The sequence below is a fragment of the Staurois parvus genome, unplaced genomic scaffold, assembly GCF_062004578.1.
Source record: "Staurois parvus isolate SC_StPar_1 unplaced genomic scaffold, SC_StPar_1.0 ptg000116l, whole genome shotgun sequence".
Lineage (NCBI taxonomy): Eukaryota > Metazoa > Chordata > Amphibia > Anura > Ranidae > Staurois > Staurois parvus.
The window spans coordinates 5,745,395-5,765,988 of record NW_028317912.1 but is presented as its reverse complement, the minus strand read 5'-3'; the positions used below and the strand labels follow the sequence as shown (position 1 = coordinate 5,765,988).

Here is a 20,594-nt window from a genome sequence, read left to right as displayed (position 1 = left end):
ATTCAGGTACTATGCATCTGAAGGTAGAAAGCTCATCACCAGGTATTCCGTCATCAGTCACCAGAGGAATGTTACCCACTCTCATATGTCAGGAATCACCTTAGGGGGGGCTCGCAGGACAAACAAGCCCAGAAGAGAGGTATCCGATAGTGTAGTATTTTTATTAAAGGATGTAATATAAAAACAGGTAAACAACTTACATAAAATATCAAGATGGCCACCGGTCGTTCATAAGGACCGTGCGGGCTAAGGTCACTGTGTGGGGGCACCTTTCCTGATGCGTTTCGTGTAAGTACACTTTTTCAGGTGCCCATCTGACCACAACACTTTCTCCCACTCCTTCTCTGAATCATTTAGATGTTTACTGGCAAATGTCAGACTTTCACATTTACATGTGCCTTCTTGAGGAGGGGGACCTTGCGGGCGCTGCAGGATTTCAATCCATGGAGGCATATTGTGTTACCAATGGTTTATTTGGTGACTGTGGTCCCAACTGCCTTGAGCTCATTCACAAACTACTCCCAAGTAATTCTGGGTTGATCCCTCATTTGTCTCATCACCCTTACCCCATGAGGCGAAATCTTGCTTGGATCTCTAGACCGAGGGCAATTGATGATTATTTTGTATTTCTTCCATTTGCGAATAATCACTCCAACAGTTGTCTCCTTCTCACCAAGCTTCTTGCTGATGGTCTTATAGCCAATTTCAGCCATGTGCAGGTCTACAATCTTGTCCCTGATGTCCTTTGACAGCTCTTTGGTCATTTGCCCATAATGATGGTGAGGTTTGAATGGAAGAAAGAGATTCTGTGCACAGGTGTCTTTAGGAGCACCTTCTTATATTGACAGGACTAATCTGTGGCCCACATGAGCACAAAGCCAGTCTGTAGGAGCCAGAATTATTGTTGGTTGGTAGGGAATCAAACACTTATTTTACTCACTGAACTGCAACTCCATTTAAAGCATATTTTTTTTTCTGGATTTTTGTTTGATATTCTGTCTCTATCATTTAAAATATACCTATGATAAAAAATGATAGACCCTTCATTTCTTTGTAAGTGGGAAAACTTACAAAAGCTGCAGGGGATCAAATAATTGCATTCCCCACTGTATACCCAGGTCCAGCCAACAATTAAAGTGATCACTTAAAAGTGTCTGGAAACCTATATTTTTTTTATAAAAACATGTCACCAACTTACCTGCTCTGTGCAATCATTTTGCACAGAGTAGCCCCAATCCTACTTTTCTGGGGTCCCCTCTGCCAAGTGCCCCCCATAGCAAGCCGAATGCTATGGGGGCACTCATGCAGGCTCACTCCTAAGACACATCTGTGTGTCCATTGACACACAGAGTAGAGTGTTGCTCGGCTCTGCCCCCTGCTCTCTCCGCACTGGCTGCGATTGACAGTTGCCAATGGCTCCTGCTACTGTCTCTGAGGGAGAGAGCCTCAGTGCTGGATCGAGATTGGACTTAGGTAAGCATGTTGGGGGGGAGCTGCACTCGGAAGGTTTTTTTTACCTTTATGCAGTAAAGGCATTAGGTTAAAAAAAGACCTTCAGCCTCTAGAATCATTTTAAGGAGAAGAAAAGATGATTATTAATTTTTAATTTTATAGCCACCGTTTAAGTTCCAATTTCCAGAAACTGTTAGTAAAAAGCCGCATAGAGTGTCTTAGTGCCCATGATTGGACTTTATTACTATTGCAGCCATTACTAGTATTACTAGCACCTGAGGGGCTTCTTTTGAAAACCCAGGGACTATTGATTCTAATGGGAAACAAAGAGGTGCTGATTTGGTGCAGACTGAAGAGTGCTGTAAATGCTGACTATTATTATTAAGGTAGGCATACATGGATGGGCTGAATCAGTCTACATTTAGGCTGTGAGTGGCCCTGACAACACCACCCAGGTTGATCAAATCAACTGAGCTAGGTGGAAAATATTCCCTCAAAGAGTGACTGCATCCTATCAGATGCATGCCCTATTCAGGTATTCAGACAGCCGCGGTTGCTGTGGCTGTCTGAATACTATGCTTGGCATGTAGTGTGGAAGTAGAAATCGATTGCTTTTCTCTCATTCAATCTATGGAATGTGTGTAAGTCTGATAACCAGTGACTAAGTAGTAAGTGTTTCTGCTTCAGAATGCAAAAACAGATCCTCTCTGAATGTAGCAACCAGCCCAGAAAACCACATCTGGAATATTACTTCCCTCTGTATTTTATTGTATGAGTAAAGCAAGCCTTAAGATTTCTTTAAAAAGTTTTATAATAAAGGCCAACAGTCTAAAAAAAGAAATAAAGAGTTCAAGAAATAAACTACAAAACACAGCAACCTATAACAACTCAAATCATTAAAATGACTAACGTAGGGCCAACATAAGCTAGATTCTGATCGGTTATCAGTTGGCAATTGTATTTATTTCTTTGCTTCTTGCGTTGGTTTATTGAATAAAAAGGTTAGTCTAGCAGGATGTTAGGACAGAAACCTCAAAAGCTTGTGTTGTTTTACTGCAGATAACCAGGGGCGTATCTGCTGCAAGGCAAACAAGGCGTTTGCCTAGGGCGGCAGTTTTCAGGGGGGAGGCCCTGCCCCCAAGCAGAAGGGACAAAGGACCAGGGCTTGGCAGGTTAGGAGAGCTTGGCAGGGTTCGGGCGGGAGGCAGGCTCAGGTGGAAGGCAGGGTTTAGACAGGGGTGGGCTCAGCAAGTTTTGAGCAGGGGAAGGTGGGCTCGGCTTATGTCATCTTGAGTTAATGGCAAGCCAGCTGTCTTACCCTCTCTGTGCCTTCCCGGAGCTCTGATTCCCTGTTTTACCCACTGCCATCATTAAGATCCGGCAAGAAGCCCAGAGCCGGACTGACCATTGCAGCTATGCTCCGCTTACCCGGCCTCTCTGCAGCCAGCCGGCTGTCTATTCCATTCACTGCATAGGGCCGGAGGGCAGAGCCTAGAGGTCAGCTGACCGTGCAGAGGGGGTGCAGAAGAGGAGACCATCGCTGCAAGGCAGGTATCAGTGCAGCCGCAGACACCACGGACCCCAGATAAGGGCCCCTTTACTTGTCAAAGAGAGTCTCCCCCTCTCTCTCTCCTCCCCTCTCTCTTCTCCCCCCTCTCTGTTCTCCCCCCCTCTATGTTCTCCCCCCCTCTCTTCCCTCCCTCACTCTTTCTCCCTGTCTCCCCCTTTCTTCCCCCCTCTCTCTCCCTGTCGCTCCCTCCCTCCCTCTCTCTTCTCCTCACTCTCATTTTGCACAAGATAAAAGTAGTCTGGGGGCTAACAAGCCTCTGGACTACTTTTACAGGCGGCGGAAGGGTGTCCCTCCCCCTCCTGCCACCGACGCCTTTACCAGGCTCTACCATGCAGTCCCAATGCAAATGATCAGACTGATCTGTGTCTGATCGCATGCATTGGGAGGCCAGAGGAGAGATTTGGGGTCTAATAGACCATAGATCTCTCCATAAACAGGAACTGTCATGGCGTATGCTATCACAAGGGATGTTGTTCATCCCTTGTAATAGAAATAAAGTTGATCAAAAAAAAGTTAAAAAGGTACAGTGTACAAAAAAAATGTAAATAAAGAAAAAATAAAATTAAAAAAAAATGAAAGCACCCCCGTTCCCCCATGCTCACAGGCACATAGGTCCCTCACGCATATGTAAATGGAGTTCGCACCACACATGTGAGGTACTGCCATGAAAGTCAGAGTGAGAGTTCTAGCACCAGACCTCCTGTGTAACTCTAAACAGGTAACTTGTAAAGGCTTTTAAATTTTGCCTATGGAGATTTTTAGGTACCATAATTTGGCACCAAATGATATACCATGGCTGGAGTGGGACAAATTCAGATGGTGGGGGTTGCCCAATTTTAGTCTTTCTGGGGAAGGAGGGGACGCCCAATTTTAGTCTTGCCTAGGGCAACACAAAACCAAAGTACATCACTGCATATAACAGTTCATCTTATAGAATGAAATATTGAAATAACAAAACATCATTTTTTTTCTCTGTACTTTCCATTAAAGTACTGAAGTATTAAGTAAAGTATTAATAAATAATCCAGTTTTACCTTGAACCAGTGAATAAGGTATTGTCTTTATAAATATGACAAAATACATAGATTCATTAACAAAAACAAACTCAAAAAATCGAGTAAGGAATTACATTTGCATTGCAGTACAGTTACAATCCCAGCATGCATTCAAATGACAATACCTTTTTTATACCACAGTGCAAAAAAATGAATGCATCTACCTTGCAGCAAATTGATTCATACATGTTGACTGCCAACACGTGTATATCTTGCTTACTAAATTGTGATTGGCTTTCTCAACTGCCTTGTAATTTTTACTAGGATTATAAAACAGCCCATCACAATAGATTGACAATTAAACTATTCAGGCAAGGGGAATTAAACAAAAAATGCAAGGGGAATTTCTGACAACTGCCATACAGAGGCTATTGTCAAGAGATACTTTGAACCTGTTTTGAGTTGTAATTAAGCTGGGTAAAATCAATGGTGGAGTTAAATAGAGAGAATAACAAATTAACAAAAATCATAATTGGTTGTAACAATATCAACGTCCTGTGTGCTGATTCTCCAGTTGATTTTTCATGTCTTAAAACAGACAAAATGGTAGTTTCAATAAAAATAAAGATGTTTCAGTACACAAAATGGTAAAATGGCCTGGTCTCCTCCACCTGTTTCATCATTTCTCTGACCCTCTGGGCTCACGCTTAATCCCTCTAAAACAATTGCCTTAAATATTTCATTACCCGATTCAGAGGTTGCTCATCTCCAGGATAACTTTGACTTCCAGTGGGCTTCTCGTTCTCTTCCTTATTTAGGGATCCATGTCACAAAATCTATCTCGTTGTTGTATAGGGCAAATTATCCTCCACTCTTTCAACGCCTTCGATCTGATTTATTGGAATGGCAGGATCTTTCACTTTCCTGGTTTGGCAGAATTAACGCTATTAAAATGACCTTTTTGCCGAGATTATTATATTATTTTAGGACGTTACCGATCATGGTTCCCAAACGGGACCTGTTACTATTGCAAGCAGCAGTCTCTAGATTCATCTGGAGGGGAAAACGTCCTAGGGTTAACCAGTCAACCCTATTCTCCTTGAAGAAGCATGGCGGTTTGGGACTTCCTAATCTTTTTGCCTATTTTCAGGCGGCTCAGATAGCACAATTATCGTGTACTACGGCCAGGAGTTATGTCCCTCAGTGGGTTGGCATTGAGGCCTTATCTTGCTATCCTTATGCTATTGGGGCTCTTATGTGGCTTACCGGTCTTTTGCGTCCTCCTGTTATGTGTCCTACATTGTCCTATTCATTAACGGTGTGGGATAGATGGCGAGCTCGCAAACATTTATTCTCCCCGCATACTCCCCTAGCTCCAGTTTTTTGCAATCCAGAGTTTATACCCGGCTTGTCACCGTCGGTGTTTCAATGGTGGATAAATAAAGGGTTACTGCATATTGGGGACTACCTGGATGGGCTTTGTCCCCGTTCTCTCCAAAGTTTCTTGACAAGATATCAATTGCCTCCTGGGGAATTATTTCATTATTATCAACTTATCTCATTTATCGGTAGTAAACTCAAATTAATCACAGAACCTTGCACACTCAGTCCGTTGGAGGTCTCCTGTGGAGCGACTGGGATGATGAGGGGTCGTTTATCTATTATCTATGCTTCCCTTGTTGATCCACTCACAAAATTATCTTATATGACTCAGTGGGAACGGAATTTGAATAGCTCATTAGACCTGGATACTTGGTGAGATGTGGCCCATTCTTTATCAAAGATCTCGATTAATACTGTTCTTATCGAATCCAACTATAAAACGCTACTTCGTTGGTATCTGGTTCCCACGCGCCTGGCTAAAATGTACCCGTCAGTGTCACCTACTTGCTTTTGACATTGTAGACAAGAAGGCACTATGTTCCATATATGGTGGAAATGTCCGGTGGTAAATAGGTTTTGGATCCGAATGTTTAATTTTATCTATTTGGTAACAGGAGTTAATATCCGACAATCACCTGAAGTGGCGTTATTTCACTTGCTACCCACTGATGTTCCCAAAAAATCGATTAAATTGATTCTCTACCTCTTATTGGCAGCTCGCATCACCATAGCTAGAAGTTGGAGACAATCACTGATCCCATTGGATGGGGTTAAACAAAAACTCAATTGGATAATGGTAAATGATAAACTCACAAGTATTGTCAGCAATGATCAATGATGTGGCCAGATTTGAGGTGACGTGGGAACTATGGATCAGATATATTTCTGTTAGTTAATGGTGCTACCGCTCAAACCCCCCCCCTTTTTTTCTTTCTCTAATCTTTCTCTCTTACCTTAGACCTTTTTATGACTTTTCTAGTCTTCATCCTTATTTCTTTTCCTTCTCTGAACTGATCTTTGATACTTTTGGTAAATCTATAAGATACTTGCCTATATTCACTGATAGATGTAAAGTTTCCCGTCTGGTGGTGATGGTGTCCTTTGTATACAATGTGGTTGACTAGGGATATTTTTCCTATATTTCTTGTGAGCTGCTATGTTCTAAGAATATGCTTATGTACTCCATCTCACCATGTCGGTGAATATTGTCTATATTTCTATGTATACTGTTGTATACCGATCTTTCAATAAAAATATTGAAGTATAAAAAAAGAATAGAAAAAATATATTCTTGTTTTTTTTCTTCATTTTCCAAAAACTTGTGGCAACAAATGTGATCTGCAAAATACTTACCATGCTTTTTATCAAATTCCTTGGGGTGTCTACTTTCCAAAAAGGGGTCATTTGGGGGGTTAGGTGCTATCCTGGCATTTCAGGACCTCCGAAACTGTGATAGGTAGTCTGGAAGTGTAATGAGGAAATAAAGCCCTTTAAAAGCCTGAAGGTGCTTATTGGATTTTGGGGTCCTGTACTTGGCTAGACTGCCAAAACGTCTCTCACTTGTGGTACCCCCATACTCGTGAGAAGTAGCAAAATGTATTTTGGGGAGTAATTCCACATATACCCATGGCATGTGTGAGCAGTAAATCATTTCAGTGACAATTTTGTGTAAAAAAAATATTTTTTTTTTGTCATTTTCCAAAAACTTGTGGTAAAAAAATAAATTCTTCTATTGATTCAATATGCCTCTCAGCAAATAGTATGGGGTGTCTACTTTCCAAAAAGGGATCGTTTTGGGGGGTGGGGGCATTCTATGCCCAGCATTAGAAGTTTATACCACACATCACTCACTCTTCTAACCACCTGAAGACCAAACCTTTTCTGACACTTTTTGTTCACATGAAAAAAAATCAGTATTTTTTGCTAGGAAATTAATTTAAACAGTATATATTATTTTAAAGCAGACACCCTAGTGAATAAAACGGTGGGTACTACAATTTATTATGGCACATAGTACTCGCGCAGCGATTTTTCAAATGCAAATAAAAGAAAAATACACTTTTTTTACTGTTAATGCACAAAAACACAATATATTGGCCAATTCTTTGGTAAAATATAAAAGATAAAAAAATGGTATGCTGAGTAAACAGATACCAAACATGACATGCTTTAAAACTGCGCATGTCCCGTGCAATGGCGACAAACTGCAAACATTTTTAATATCCATAGGCAACACTTTAAAAGCCTTTAAAAGCTACCATTTTAGATTTACAGAGGAGGTCTAGTGTTAGAATTACTGCCCTTGATCTGACGTTCACGGCAATACCTCACATGCATGGTGCAACTGCTGTTTACATACCGGCACAGGGTCAAGGCTTGTGCACACAGGTGTGCGCGCATGGGAAGGGCGATTTTTTTTTTTCTTAGTTATTTTGATTTTTTTTTTATTATTTTCACATTGTACCTTTCATTTTTTTTTTTAGCACTTTTAATGCTATAACAGGGAATGCAAATATCCTCTATAACTTCAATGGGCATTGCCATAGATTCTTTTTTCAGAAATCTGGGGTCTATCAGACTCTGGATATCTCCTCTGCCCTTACATTATCTAATCAAACCAAAATCGGTGTGATCAGATGCTTTCCCAATTTACAAATGGCGCTGTTTATATCCTGCGAAACGGAAGTGATGAAATGCTTGTAGCTTCCGAATTGTTAGACTATAGAGATGATTGGCACCATTCTGGTCTCCAATAAGCTCTATGGTCAGCTGGCAGAAACACCGGCTGCGTTCTCAGGTTCCCCCGATGGCACGGGACTGCCCGAGAAGGCCCTGGAAGGCAGCAGGGGAGGGGGGCATCATCTCCCGCTGCTTGTAAAAGCAATCCTGCAGCTAATTAGCCACTAGGATTGCTTTTACATGAAAGCCGATCGCCGGCTGAAAAAAACGATACCAAGATGATGCCTGCAGCTGTAGGCATCATCCTGGTATAACCATTCAAAGTCCAGTGATGTACCAGTACGTCGCTAGTCCTTGTTGGGTATATATACTATGTTCTTTTTTTTTTGTATGTAGCCTGTGGACTGAATGAAAAAATGAGAAGAAATCTCTGCCAGAAAAAGTGTGTGGTATGCCCACCATTAGAATATACCGCCCTGCATCCACCCACTTCTAATGGTGGGCACACATTAGGTCACACTTTGCCACAAGTGCCAGTTCCAAGATTGAACAAATGTCTAAATAGTGGCACGCTTAAATAAAAATTGTCCACGTACTGTATAAGTGGTACCCCATATGGAAAAAGGATGACAACTATCTTGTCACTGCTCCCCATGTAGTCTGGGCATCCAGGGGGCTCCATGTGACTATCTTTTCCCTCGTAAATCCAAAACTTATAAGTATAGCCTGTCGCCCTCTCACAGGTCTTCTACATCTTGACCCCATATCTGGCACGCTTGCTGAGGAGAAATTGTTTGACTGCAAGGCGGCCAGAAAAATGAACGAGGGACTCATCAACGCAGATGTTTTGCTGGGGAGTATAGACATCTGCAAATTTTTGGTTAAGGTGATTTGCGAGGGGCTGAATTTTGTGGAGCCGGTCAAATTCAGGGTTACCCCGAGGATGACAGAGTGTATTGTCGCTGAAATGCATAAAACACATTATACTCTCATATCTATGCCTGGCCATGGCAGCAGAGAACACGGCATATGATGAATCGGGTCTGCGGACCAATACAACTGCAATTCATTTCTTTTAGTAATGCCCATGTTGGCTAGGCCCCAAAAAAATGTAAATTCAAAAACCGTAATGAGTTTCCATGCGAATGGTCTGGCAAGGTTTGAATTTGGGTTGGCATCGATAAATTGTTGTGCATATAAATTGCTTTGATCCACAATCAACGCATACAGATATTCTGTGAAAAACAGCTCCAAAAATCACGGAGGTATGTGAAAGACCAGGATGTACTAGACCGCTGGTACTCGCCAGTTCACCAATAGGTAGCGTGGCACTACGACTGGCACTCTGCTGCATATGAGAGTCATCAAAATTTACCGGCAAGTGCTAACAGAGATCAGGCCTGATTCTGCGAACACTGCGGTTTTGTGTGCAATGTATCAAGTGACAGTGACCTACTGACACTGCACTTGCTGGGGGAGAAGGGGGGGTAAGCGTAGGGGCAAAACGCAGGTGTTGGCAGGTGCCGGGGCTGATCCCGCTAACGCTGCATTTTTGGGGACGCTATACTAATGTGAATGCTGGTATAATGCTGATCTAATCAAAGATATTGACCCGTTCAGACACTATACTAGCAATGGAGGTTTATTGTGCATGAGTGTGCTCCTGGCAATCAAGGGGTTAAATGTGATGACTGGTGTACTGACGGGCAATCTGACGCTACCTGGGAGGGGCGTGAAATCCACGGGAGCACGAATCACGTATATATATTTGTGATTTTGCGCACCCATGCCGCACTGTAGTAGTATTTCTGCTATAGGGCGGTCACAGAAGCGGTTTGTGTTATGTTGTTGTGTTATTTTAACTGACAATTGCGCAGTCCTGCAACACTGCACCCAAATTAAATTTACATCCTTTTTTCCCCACAAATTGAGCTTTCTTTTGGTGGTATATCATCGCCTGTGCGTTTTTTATTTTTTGCGCTATAAAAAAAAAGGCTGACAATTTTGAGAAAAAAAAACAATGTTTTGGACTTTTTGCTATAAAACATGTCCAGTAAAAAATGTAAAAATCAAATTTAGTCATACATTTGTGCCAAAATGTATTCTGCGACATGTCTCTGCTAAAAAAAAAGTACCAATACGTGTAAATTAATTGGTTTACGTGAAAGTTATAGCGTCTACAAATGGCGGGAAAGATACTGGGATTTTTTTTTTATTATACTAATAATGGCGATCAGAGACTTATGGTGGTGATCAGCAATTTATGACAGTGATCAGCGACCTACGGCGGGATTGCGGGACTGCGGCGGACATTTTGACACTGGGGGGGAATTGACTTGGGGTCACTGACATCCCCAGTGACACCAATACAGTGATCAGTGCAAAATAAAACCACTGACACTGTACTAATGGCACTTGGGAGGAAGGGGTTAACTTTTTTTTAGGTATTGAAAGGGTTAACTGTGTGAGGGGAGTGTTTTACTGGGGGGGGGGTGTTAGGATGCTTCACAGGACACTGATCTGGAGAGATAAACTCTTCTCTCAGGATCAGCTGTGTGTTCGGAACTGACAGATAGCAGACTTGCAGTGTAAACACTGCAGCCATGCTCTCTGTCAGTGATTGCCTGTAATCGCCGAGACTCGGAGGGTTGTGACCCGCCGAAACCCGGTGATGGAAACCACAATCAGCGAGGCGGGTAGGGTGGGCACGCGCCTTGTGCGGGCCCCCTACCTGTTTTGCAGAGCGCTGTTTTTAACGTCGCTCTGCGCAGAGGTGCCGCCTTGCCGCAGTAAAAACACTGTGGCTGGTCGGCAACCAGTTAAACCACAGATCACGGGTATATGATTTAATGTTAGCAGCTTCTCATAACAGGATATATATTTAAGATTAGGAGCGCAGGAGGTTCACACCACCACTTTTTGTGATTTTATACTCATTTTGTATCAGTTTGGACACTATTTTGCACTTATCACTTTAAGTTTGGTATATAATTTGTGATAGGGGTTGTTTAATCATTTATTGCACATATTAGTATTTATTGGAGAGTGAAATATATGTGTATATTTGGTATATACACATAATTTGGTCACTTTTTTTTGCACGTATCATTTTAAGTGTGATTTATGAAATTTATTTATGAAAATGATTTGATTGGTTTTGTATGTATTTGTAGGTTTGGCACTATATGTTGGCGCACATTGTTGCACTTTAAAATAATTTTTATTATAAGGTTATGGTATATAGCACTTCACTACTGTCCTCCCCATGTTATGCCCCCCTCTCATGTCGCTGTCCTCCCCATGCCACTGACCCCCCCCCAAATGTCACTGTCCTCCCCAGGTCACGGCCCCCACATATCACTGTCCTCCCCATGTCACTTCCCCCTCTCATGTCACTGACCCCACCACATGTCACTGTCCTCCCAATGTCACGCCCCCCCTGTCCTCCCCCCACATGTCACTGTCCTACCCATGTCATGCCCCCGTCCTCCCCCCACATGTCACTGTCCTCCCCATGCCAATTCACCCCCCTCATGTCACTGGCCCCCCACATGTCACTGTCCTCCGCATGTCATGCTCCCCCCCATGTCACTGCCCCTCCACACATGTTATGGCCCACACATGTCACTGATCCCCTCCACATGTCATTCACTCCCCCCATGTCACTGTACTCCTCACATGTGACTGTACTCCCCATGTAACAACCCCCCTCCCCAATGTAACTGCCCTCTCTCCGATCCTTGATGCTCCCCAATACGCAGCTTAGAACCATCTTGCGGGAGCGTCGTCGGCGCCTAGTGATCCGAGGGATCAGCTTCAGCGATGCGTGTAAGTGTAATCCAGCCTAAAACGGGTTAACTGTGGCAGCTCCGTACTACAGACCGCGATCGGCTTCTTATGCCTAAAACCGGGACATGAGCAGTTGCTTCATGGGAGACAGATCTTGCCGCTACAGTGGCACTCAGGCAGCTGTTTGCAGCGGCAGAGGTGAGACTCCGGTGTGGTAGACAGTGAATAGGGCGGTGCCCCCTCACTGCCCCTCCATTCTGTGTACACAGAGCCTTCTCCTGGAGGAAGCAGCATGTTCCCAGTGAAGGCGGAGCTCCTCATGCAGGGTATACTCTGTGACCTCTCACTAATTCCTCTCCCTCTCTCTCTGTCTCTAGAGATGTGTCTGGGGCTCCCCCTTCCTCCGGAGACCCCTGTCCTCCTCCGCGTTCCTCCTACAAGCTGCGGACAGTCAGGGGAGTGCACCGTACCGCAGGGGCGGAGCCCTGACACCTATAACCACCAATCAGGATGAACCCTTTCCCCCGCCGGAGCTGGATTTGCGTTTTAGTCCTGATAGGTCAGATGAAACCTCCCGCCATGATGTGTTTCCTGAAAGCAAAGACCTCGGAGAACAAGATGGCGGCCGATCCAAGTTTCTGCGTCCCACGACATTAGCGCAAAGCTAAAATTTCCATGAAAAATACAGTGAAGTTCAGTTTAGGGCGCGTACATGCAGCAAATTAACCCATTAACCTCTTCCCGTCCGGACCATGTCCATAAACGACCAGATGGGAGCGCTGCCGGGAGTGAGCGGCACTGCGATCGCTGTATGGGATCTCTGTGTGATCATGTGATCAGTGAGTGGCAAATCAGTGATCAAATGCAGAGTAGTAAGCAAGATGTCACTTCTGACATTATTGCTTACTACGTGTGAAATCTGTGAATTATCACAGAGGTCACATGGTACAGGGCCATTCACAACAGCCTTGTACCATGTGACAAGCTGTGACCAATCACAGCTCACACAGCATTTCTCAATGGCTGCAGGAATGCAGCCAGAGAGGAGAAATGATTGCTTTTACAGATTTATGGGAGTAAGAGCATTCAGTGTAAAAAAAACAAAAAAAAACATCTTCATCACCCCCCACAAGTAGTACAGCGTCACCATGGTGACCCTGTACTGCTAGGGTGACAGTATGTAAATAATAAAAACAAAAATTAATTGAGAAAAATTATAATTTTTGGTTATAAACTAATTTGGGTTATTTTTTTTTGTTTTACTAAAAAGATAACGGAAGAAATTTTGGCCAAGATTTATGATGAAATATTTATTTGCAACATTTTATAAGAAAAACACTTTTTTTCAAAATTTTTGGACTTTTTCATTTATAGAGCAAAAAAATTAAAATCCCAGTGGTGAATAAATACCACCAAAATAAAGTTTTATCTGTCTAAAAAAATGCTACAATATTCATATGGGTACAGTGTTGCATGACCACGCAATTGTCATTCCAAGTGTGACAGCACTGAAAGCTGAAGATTGGGGGGGGGGGGGAGTGTCCGGACTAGAAGGGGGACAAAGTGTCCGGACTTGCAGGGGGTGAAAGTGTCCGGACTGGAAGGGTTGAAAGTGTCCGGACTGGAAGGGTTGAAAGTGTCCGGACTGGAAGGGTTGAAAGTGTCCGGACTGGGAGGGGGTGAAAGTGTCCGGACTGGAAGGGGGTGAAAGTGTCCGGACTGGAAAGGGGTGAAAGTGTCCGGAATGGAAGGGGGGGGAAGTGTCCGGACTGGAAGGAGGGGAAAGTGTCCAGAGTGGAAGGGTGGTGAAAGTGCCGGGACTGGAAGGGGTGAAAAGTGTCCGGACTGGAAGGGTGGGGAAAGTGTCCGGAGTGGAAGGGTGGGGAAAGTGTCCGGACTGGAAGGGGGGGAAAGTGTCCGGACTGGAAGGGGGGGAAAGTGTCCGGAGTGGAAGGGTGGGGAAAGTGTCCGGACTGGAAGGGGGGGAAAGTGTCCGGACTGGAAGGGGGGGAAAGTGCCCGGACTGGAAGGGGGGGTAAAAGTGCCCGGACTGGAAGGGGGGGTGAAAGTGCCCGGACTGGAAGGGGGGGTGAAAGTGTCCGGACTGGAAGGGGGTGAAAGTGTCCGGAGTGGAAGGGGGTGAAAGTGTTCGGACTGGAAGGGTGTGAAAGTGTGCGGACTGGAAGGGTGTAAGTGTCCGGACTGGAAGGGGGGGAAAGTGTCCGGACTGGAAGTGGTTAATGGTGTATGTAGAGCCTGACTCTCGTTCCCGGTGATGTTCAGAGATGAAGATGAGTATCTTTCTCCCTATTGTCAGAGCGGGGGGTGGTAGTGGAAGGCTCTCCCAGGTGGGGGGCAAGGGTGTTGTTGGTCAATGTCAGGCTTTCTCCACGAGAGGGACAAGGGGGTGGGGGGGTTGGTGTTGGTCGGTGTCCGTGGGTCGGACGATGTTAGTGTTGCCTAGGGCAGCACAAAACCTAAATACACCACTGGGTGGGTGGCCTTCTTCACCACCTTACTACCACATATAATGCCCCGGTGATTTGACGACAATTCACACTATCAGCCGATGTAAATGGAGGAGCTAAGGACTATAAAGGTTTCCTGACACCAACAATGGGGTTATGTAACTAGGACAGGATGGTGCCACTTTCACACACCCACATCCTGCTCTTGGACAATCCACATTTCCATGTTCCATGGCAATCAGGGTGAGGTGACCTAAGTTGTGAATATAAATGCTGAGCATCTTTGTGAAACTCTTAGACAGACTTTCTCAAGAGTTTTACCCGAGGAATCCTTGAAATAATTTTCAGGTTTCAGGAAACCCTTGCTAAAATTAATTCATTGGTGATCAGTGGGCAGAATGCTCCTTACATTGGTGGCCTGTTGGAAGAATGGCCCTGACATTGGTGGCCGGTGGGAAGAACGGCCCTCGCATTGGTGGCCGGTGGAAAGAACGGCCCTCGCATTGGTGGCCGGTGGAAAGAACGGCCCTCGCATTGGTGGCTGGTGAGAAGAACGGCCCTCGCATTGGTGGCCGGTGAGAAGAACGGCCCTCGCATTGGTGGCCGGTGGGAAGAACGGCCCTCGCATTGGTGGCCGGTGGGAAGAATTTTGCCCCTTTTAGTGGTAATCATTTGAAAGAGTGGCCCTTGCATTGGTGGCCAGTGGGAAGAATTCGCACCCCCCTTTTAGTGGTAGTCATTTGCAAGATTGCCCCCTACAATGGTGGTCAGCAGGCCACTCTTACAAACCGTTAAAAAGATCTTTGGTGTCCTGCCGTTGGCTCTTCAAATAGGCATTGGGTCCAGAACTATTCAGGCACCATCAGATTCAGCCACAATTCAAAGGACTCTTAACCTCTGGAGGAGCCCCCAGGGTTCCATGGAACACTGGTTGAGAATGGAAGGTCTTGGAACCGAAGAAGTGGTTTTGTCGTGGCGGAGTATAATGAGGGTGGAGGAGGAGAGAGTAGTCTGAATTGGGTCGTGTAGTGCCACCACAGGCCATGGTGCAGTATAATGAGGGTGGGGGAGGGGAGAGTCATCTGAATTGGGCCGTGTGGCGCCCACACAGGCCGTGGCGGAGTATAATGAGGGTGGAGGAGGAGAGAGTAGTCTGAATTGGGTCGTGTAGTGCCACCACAGGCCGTGGTGCAGTATAATAAGGATGGGGGAGGGGAGAGTAGTTTGAATTGGTTTGTGTAGCGCCCTCACAAGCCATGGCGGAGTATAATGAGGATGGGGAGGGGAGAGTAGTTTGAATTGGGTTGTGTAGCACCCCCACAAGCCGTGGCGGAGTATAATGAGGGTGGGGGGAGGGGAGAGTGGGCGTGGTGAAGTATAATGATGGTGGGGAGGGGAGAGTAGTCTGAATCGGGTTATGTGGCGCTCACACTGGCTGTGGCGGGGATTAATGAGGGTGGGGGAAGGGAGAGTAGCCTGAATTGGGTTCTGTAGCGCCCCCACAAGCCGTGGCGGAGTATAATGAGGGAGGGGAGAGTAGTCTGAATCGGGTCGTGTGGCACCCTCTCGGGCTGTGGCGGAGTATAATGAGGGTGGGGGAGGGGAGAGTAGTTTGAATTGGGTTGTGTAGCACCCCCACAAGCCGTGGCGGAGTATAATGAGGGTGGGGGAGGGGAGAGTGGGCGTGGTGAAGTATAATGATGGTGGGGAGGGGAGAGTAGTCTGAATCGGGTTATGTGGCGCTCACACTGGCTGTGGCGGGGATTAATGAGGGTGGGGGAAGGGAGAGTAGCCTGAATTGGGTTCTGTAGCGCCCCCACAAGCCGTGGCGGAGTATAATGAGGGAAGGGAGAGTAGTCTGAATCGGGTCGTGTGGCACCCTCTCGGGCTGTGGCGGAGTATAATGAGGGTGGGGGAGGGGAGAGTAGTCTGAATCGGGTCGTGTGGCGCCCACACAAGCCGTGGCGGAGTGTAATGATGGTGTGGGAGGGGAGAGTAGTGGTGTAGCGCCCCCACATGCCGTGGCGGAGTGTAATGATGGTGTGGGAGGGGAGAGTAGTGGTGTAGCGCCCCCACATGCCGTGGCGGAGTGTAATGATGGTGTGGGAGGGGAGAGTAGTCTGAATCGGGTCATGTAGCGCCCCCACATGCCGTGATGAATAATGAGGGTGGGGGAGGGGAAGGTAGTCTGAATCGGGTCGTGCAGCACCCTCACATGCTGTGGTGAAGTAAAAGTTTGGTGAGGGAAGGGAGAGTAGTCTGAATCGGGTTCTGGTAGCGCCCACACGCACGCATTTCTTCACTCTTCAGTGGGGCGCCTCCATCTCACACCGCAGACTTGCTCTGCCAGGCAGCCAATCACCTCCACCACCCTCCAAGGTCCCACATGACAACATCTCTTCTTTTTCTTCTCTTTTCGTTTGTTGCTCTTCTCATGTCATGTGGTCTTGGTGGACTCACCAGTGATTGGTTCTGGACACCAATTGGTTCTGGACTCACCAGTGATTGGTTCTGGCCTCACACCCCCCCAAGGTGTGCACATAGCCTTGGTAGTAAGCCGTCCCTCAGCTGATTACCATGGTGTGTCCTGTTCTATATAAACCCTTCCAGGATCTGTGAGGGTCACATCATGGAGAGCCCGTCCATTTCATTCCCTTTATTCCTAGACGTGTCTGCTGTGATGTATGTGTGGATGTATTATTATGAATAATGTATACCTCTTACACCGAATACCGTACTCATACATTACACACAACCGCTCAGCCCCCATCCCCAGATCACACACCAACATACCCACAATCCTCTGCAACATTTATGCAAATGAGAGGGGCGGGGACTTTGCAACCTACCACTCAGAAAACGGGGGCGTGGCATCAGAGCATGGGGGCGGGGCGACAAAGCTTTGGGGCGGCATCTCTATGTCCTCCCATTGAACTTTTTAGAGGGGGTGGCTTTCACCTCCATAAATGTGGGGGCGTGGTACCTCTCTAAATGAGAGTGGGGAAAAGACCGAAACTCCGCCTGGGGGGAGGAGTATGGTGTAGAACTCTTCGAGGGGGCGGAGAAGAGGCGGGATCAGAATCCTCATCTGCCGTGATGGAAGGGGCGGGTCTCCACCTAGGGGGAGGAGAACAGGAGGCAAATCATAGAGAAAGAGGCGGCGCTCTGTGGGTTGAGGACACCTGAAGTGACAGGCTGCCCTCTTTTCTACTTCCGGGTCACCTCTGTTTCCATGGCCGCGCCCTGGGATTACAGGGGAAGGAGACATGGACATAGTGGATGGCTCCTCCCACTCTTACAATACTAGATATCTAATAGAGAGATGGTGTCACTGAAATTTGGTTTGGTGTGTTAATGGAATTCTATTCTTTACATGAATCTGAAGAAGAGAAAAAACCTGTTGCCAAGAAAGCTCCTGACAAAATGCCTCAAGGGAAGAAACCTGGAAAGGAGGAGTCTGAAGAGGAGGGTAAGCTGCCTGCTGTCTTATGAATTGTTGGCACAAATGATGAACAATTTTGGGACTTAATACTGATCTTTGATGACTGATGTTTGCTGATGTGCCATAAATGTGATAACTTTGTTTTTAACATGCAATGGAGATCTCTTTTTACTGGAACTTTTATTTTTTTTTTACTTGTGTAATGAAAGAAAACCTTTTGTCAGATTTTTTTTTTTTTTTTTGCCGTCTGTGTCCCCGTTGTAGAGATTCAACATTTTGTTGCCACCAAAACATGAATGCAGGAGACCTTTTTCTAATGGGGGCACGTTTTCCTGTGACAACTGTCTGAGAGGATATCCTTCACATTGGAAAGATATCTCCTCTTCATGTTGAGGCAACATTGAAGGAAGTGAAGGGAATTCTCTGACACAGATGGTCAATAAATGTAACCCTCTCCTCTTCTATCCAACATATTTAAAAAGGGAAAAAAAAGCCTTTTTGCTCTACTTAACTGCATTGCCATATTTAACCACTTCAAGTCTGGACACTTTTACCCCCTTCCTGGTCCAGGCCAATCTTCAGCTTTCAGTGCTATCACACTTTGAATGACAATTGCGCGGTCATGCAACACTGTACCCATATGAATTTTTTAGCCTTTTTTTTAGACAGATAAAGCTTTATTTTGGTGGTATTTATTCACCACTGGGATTTTTATTTTTTTTGTTATGTAAATGAAAGTCCAAAAATTTTGAAAAAAAGTGTTTTTCTTATAAAATTTTGCAAATATATATTTCATCATAAATCTTGGCCAAAATGTATTCCGTTATCTTTCCAGTAAAAAAAAAAATCCCAAATTAGTTTATAACCAAAATTATAATTTTTAAACATTTTTTTTAACAATTTTATTTTTTTATATTTGTTTTTTTACATACTGTCACTCTAGGAGTGGAGTGTCACCATGGTTTTTTTTTTATACTTTACCAGGAAATTGAGCATTTGTTTTCATTAGTTTTTTGCTGAAAAATATTTAAAAAAAAAAAAAGTTCATACATTAAAATTTTTTTTGTACCTTAAAATATTTTCAGGGTTTCATGTGCATTTTTATGTACAAATGTGCGCAAAATGTTAAAAAAATTGGCTCTGGAAGTGATGTGTTTAGGAAACGTTATTCGGGGCGCTGGATGTATGCTGGACTCTTGGTTTTCTGGCACCTATAGATCTTTGTCGTGTACTATGCATATCCAGATGCAGAGATTATCGAAAATGTCAGGAAATCCATATTGGCTGTGTGCATTCCAGTTGAGAAAATTTGAGAATTCTCACCTGGCAATATAATGGCCCTTCTGGGGTACAAGTGTCAAGAAAATTTCAGTTGAGTTTTCTCTTGTCAGTAGTATTAAGTCTGCAAGTGTCAATTTCCTTTAGGTTTTCCAAAACATATGCGGTCAAACCTAAACTTTCAGTTTGTATGCAGTCAGGAAGGCTCTTGCGTGTCTTAGTTGAAGGTAAATCTAAAGGAAATTGAATAGGAAAGTTGTGTAATGTATGGCCAGCTTTAGCCTCTGTTCTGCAGTTGCCATGGTGCTGCGCGTGTGATTGGTTATAACACCAACCATTAAATGGCTTGACAGTTTAGTTGAAAGATGCAGGCAACTGTGACAGTTGTTGTCATGGGATGCTCTGAATGTCATTTATGTGAAACTGTTAAATCGGTGTGTGTATATCTCTGCTTTAAGTTGTGTTCGTATAGTAGCATAATAGCGTTCCCTTGGGTCTCTGGGACAGATAATGAAGCTGAAATTCCTGCTTTACATGCTAATTCTATTCAATGTTGGCCATCATTTCAAAGTTCATGCCATATTTGCTAATGTGTATTTGGTATTTCTGGTTAAAATCTTTTTTTCTTTTTTTTACTCCTTTTGTTAGATTTGTCAGTATTTGTTGCAAATCTGAATTCTGCAAAAGATTATGATGAACTTAAAAATGCTCTGAGGGAGTTTTTTCTGTAAGAAGAACTTGCCAGTGCAGGATGTTCAGATTGGAGCCTCCAAGTAAGTATTTCTTAAGATAACGTGCTGAATAGGCGCCCTGTGCTGCAGCTCCTTCACTTGCTCTGCAACTGCATGCTTCTGCTGGTTCACACCTATGCAGTTTGCGTTTCTGCAGTGCTTTTTGCGGTGTGTTTTTGTACATACGGTTTTTTTCTAGTTGCTAGGAAGATTAAACCAAAAAAATGCATTAAAAAAAATGCACTGCATGCTTTTCCGCATTGTCTCCATTGAAGACTATAGAACCGAAAACTCAACTTTGTGTTAAAAAAAAAAGTCCCTGACCCTTTCCAAAAATATATATACCTGTGCTTAAATCCCAATAGCTTGTACATGCATTTATCCATCAGGTGCTAAAAGGGATGTAACCACATATTAATATTAATTACACCCCTTTAGCACCTGATGGATAAATGCATGTACTAGCTATTGGGATTTCAGCACAGGTATATCTTGTTTGTTGTATTGTTGGGTCAGTAGCCAGACCTGAACCTTGTAGCTCTCCCCATTGTGTCTTTTCCCCTATGCTAGCATTGTGTCCACAGTAGCATTTGCGTCGGCAGAGCAGAGTAGGACTGGCCATAGAGGGATTACTTTGACACAGTTGGCCAGCTTAAGCATGTATTGCAATATGTGTGAACTAAATATTCCTATTTATTGCATAGTCTGCTGGAAAGGGTATATACCAGTGTGCAGAGGGTCCTCAGAATTTCTAGTGTTAATATGTGGTTACACCCCTTTAGCACCTGATAGATAAATGCATGCACT

General features: G+C 44.6%; 1 non-coding gene across 1 annotated transcript; it reads left to right on the top strand.

Annotated features, from left to right (window-relative positions):
• Positions 1-17,834: 17,834 nt before the first annotated feature.
• LOC149467305 (small nucleolar RNA SNORD82) lies at positions 17,835-17,900 on the top strand. The gene has a single exon (XR_016311978.1). It is a non-coding gene; the product is annotated as a small nucleolar RNA SNORD82 (small nucleolar RNA).
• The last annotated feature ends 2,694 nt before the right edge of the window (positions 17,901-20,594 follow it).